Genomic DNA, 4,115 nt, shown 5'->3' on the forward strand with positions numbered 1-4,115 from the left:
TTTTTAACGGAAGTTTTCATCAACCTGCTAAAGTTGTTTAAATTCTTTGAAATTCCTTTCAATTATAAAAATAAGTTGAAAATTCTTTGACATCTTTCATTACGTCCTCAAATATTTAAAATCTTTTGAAATTTCTGGAAATTTTTTTAAGCTCTTGAAAATTCCTTGAAATTTTAAAAATACCCTAAAATATTTCAAATCCTTTAAAATCTCATACTAAATTATTATAATCAATTGAACATTCCTTGAAATCTAGAAAAATATTCTAAAATATATCAAATTCTTTAAAATCTCATATAAAATTACTGTAATCATTTGAAAATTTGTTGAAATCTTTTCAAATTCTCTCAAATTTTTCAAATCCTTCAAAATTTTTTGAATTCTCTTGAAATTATTTGTACCCTTTTCCTCTCATCTGCCCAAATATCTAAGTAAATGCGAGTACTTCGAATAAACTCGTATGTAGACGTAATGTCATTAAATTATACTGAAATGCATACAGTGATTTTTATTCAACCTTAATAAAAGAAAATTTTTCAAATGCGCATACACAGTGAAGTTGAGTCCTTTGGCTATATATTTACTCATGCTAAAAGGACTGAAATGATGCTTCAGATTCGGGAATGACCTGCCTATTATATTCACCTCTGTTTCAACGGGGTTTAAAACATAAAAAAGCACATTACGTAGTAAAATATATAGAAAACTATTTTGCGAGAGAAAATATAGTACAGGAAATCTTGATAAAGCAAAATATTCAATTAAAGAGATTATTAAATTACTGAAAAAAAGTAAGAAGAAAACTTAAATATATAGTGCATACAATATCTGATAAAAAAATTTGTTGAAAATGTTCAAATGGTTCAAAATATAAAAAATAGTCAATTTATGAATTTGTTTATGGAAATTATTTGAATAATAAATCATTAGTGTAAATTTTCAAAATATTGTACGAAAAAGTGATTGGAAATACATTCTTTGTTCATTCCGTAAAGAAATTCTGAGTTCAGTCGTGAGAAAAAATGTGTCGCTTGTTTAAAAAATGGGCATGCTCTAAATACGTTGATAAATACTGTTTGAATACTTAAGATTTCTTGTGAATTTTCAAAGCATTATAGAAAAAACAATCATCGGAATGATATTCTTAGTCAATAATGTTAAAAAAGGAAGCCTATTCGTAAAAAATCACTCTTAATTTTTCAATTAAACCTGTTGAAATAATTATTAGTTCTTGTAAATTTGAAAAGAAAGATAGAAAAGAGTTATCGGATAGACTTTGTGAGTTGACTCCGTAAAGAAACTGCCTCGTGGAAAGAAGACCACAGTCTTAATTTTTAATGAAAATTGTTTAAATCATTAATAATCCTTGTAAATTTACAAAGCAACATAGAGGAGAGTCATCTAATAAACATTGTTAGTCGACTTCGTAAACAAATTCACTCGTAAAAAGGAAACGAAACTTCATTTTTAATCGAAAATGTTGAAATATTTAATATTGTTGTAAATTTGCAAAAGATTATAGAGGAAGGTTGTGTATACAAAGCCGGTACCGGTAAAGAAAGATATTTTGAAGATAGACCCTAAACTGCGGGAAGAAGATATTAAAAAATTACTTTTTTCAGATATTTTTAATGCTACTATTCGATTCTCAATATCGGTCATCTTGCCACTTTCTTTTCCACACTAAAAATATTTGGAAAATGTTATTTATGTGAACCGTCGCAGAAGTGCCTTTGGTCTCCCCATGAGACGTTGGAAAGGGGTCGGGGTTCGACCAAAATTATTTCTGTCAACAGTCACAGGGGTACTTTCCCGCCCCCCACGAGACGTATGATATTTCATGATATTTGAAGCTACTTAAGGATATGTCACGTACTTCAAGATACTTGAAGATACTTCAGGATATCTCACTGTACTTCATGATATTTTAAGATAATTTCTGATATTTCAAGATACTTGATTATCTTCCAAGCTACTTAAGGATACTTCACGTACTTCAAGATACTTCAGGATATTTCAAGATATTTCAGAATCTTTCGATGTATTTCATGATAATTCACACACCTGAAGATACGTCACATACTTTAGAATAATCCACGTACTTCAAGATACTTGAGGATATTTGAATATACTTCATGATATTTTAATATAGTTCCTGATATTTAATGATACTACATGATATTTAAAAATACTTTGAGATATTTCACGAACTTCAAGATACTTCAAGATACTTCAGGCTATTTCAAGGTAATTCAGAATATTTCAATGTACTTCTGCATAATTCACACCCTTCAAGATACTGCACATACTTTAGAATAACCCACGTACTCAAAGAAAATTCCTAGTTAAAGTCACCAGACGCGCCTGGTTAAATAATTTCTAGTTATTTTAATAATAAATTATGGTTAATATGACTAGAAACCTCTAGTTAATGAACTCTGGTTGATTTTTACTGGTTCAAAAACTTTCCTGTTGAATATTTCAGGAATATTTCAAAACCAGGCACAGATTTTGTGGGTGTCTTTGAAAAGTATTCTCTAAAATATTAACATTGAGAAAATAAATAAAGTAAATGTTCATGAATGTGCGTTCTGACCAAGTGTTGTATCTATCGCCATTTATTCGCATTATGTTCACCTATAGATTATAGGGAGGCGGCATTATAGCGAAGCAGGACATAATTGCTGCACTTTGTTGCCGGAAACTTTGGTTGGATTATTTTCTTTGGGAAAATGTAACATATAGTCCTTTGAATTTCAGAGGAGGTTAGGATATCTCCATGAAGGTAGAAGACTATCGAAATTTGATAGTCGAAAATCGACATCTACCAGAATATATGATTGAGTTTACCAGCACATCTGGTTAAGTTTACAAGAACATCTGGTTATGTTGAACAGAACGTTGTATTCTTCAGCTACCCGAAAACTGTTTGGTAAATATTTCTAGTCAACCTTACTAGAAATTCTGGTTACATTTACCCGAATGTCTGGTAACATTAACCAGAAAATTATCAACCATGAACTTCTGATACTTTTAATCAGAATTTATAGTAAGGGCATATTGAACACTCTATTCTAGTTGAATGAACCAGAATTCTGATTGGTTGAACCATATTTTTTTTCAGTGCGTACTTTAATATACCTCAGGATATTTAAATATACTTAATGATATTTTAAGATAGTTCCTGATAATTAAAGATACTTTATGATATTTCAAAATACTTAAGGATATTTTACGTACTTGAAGATACTTCAAGATACTTCAGGATATTTGAAGGTAATTAAGAATATAATTAATGTATACACTTCAAGATACTTTACATATAAACGCCAGGAAAATCCAAGTACTTCAAGGTACTTCAGGATATCTCATATATGTTGTAATAATCTAGAATCTTGATAAATACTGTATATTTCAAAGTATGTTGGGATATTGAGATGTATTTCAGTATACTTGAAGTGACTTCCGAAGACTTATCACGGTTGCATCTTAAACTTATATATTTTAAATTATTTTTTATATTAAAAGTTTTGATTATTTCACAATATTTCGCTATTTTACCAAATTTCCAAATCATTTTGCAGTTAGTTAACTTTTGCGATGAAATTTAAACCCCGAGATTAAATCGCTTCTCCGAGTTTTATTGTAAACGAATAGGAGAAGAAGTGAAAAGTGAATCAATAATAAAAACTCAAAAGGTAATCTGAACATAACATTTTTGTTAGTATTATCAATTAATTCTTGACTGGGGTGCATATCATGAGAATTTGTAAGGTACAAAAGTGCTGACTGTGTCTTATCATTTGTTGATCACGTTAGTCCAAATACAATTCATCAACCTCACAATATTGCCGAAAATCATGCACCATTCATAAAAAGAAAATGCATTTTTTATACACGTTTTGTGTTTTGATGAGTTGGTAAGCCAACGGATTTTCATGAGAGCCTTTTATTGTAATTCGCTCTCTAAGTGCGACCGTAGCTAAGCTGGCTGTAGGCAGATGTCATATATATATATATATATACTCATGTCGTTTCTTAGACCTACAGTTGGGGCACAATGACATGTATCTGTAACGGATGAATTTTCTCAAGACTACATGTGATCAAACGAA

This window comes from Belonocnema kinseyi, chromosome 10, assembly GCF_010883055.1.
Source record: "Belonocnema kinseyi isolate 2016_QV_RU_SX_M_011 chromosome 10, B_treatae_v1, whole genome shotgun sequence".
Classification (NCBI taxonomy): Eukaryota; Metazoa; Arthropoda; class Insecta; order Hymenoptera; family Cynipidae; genus Belonocnema; species Belonocnema kinseyi.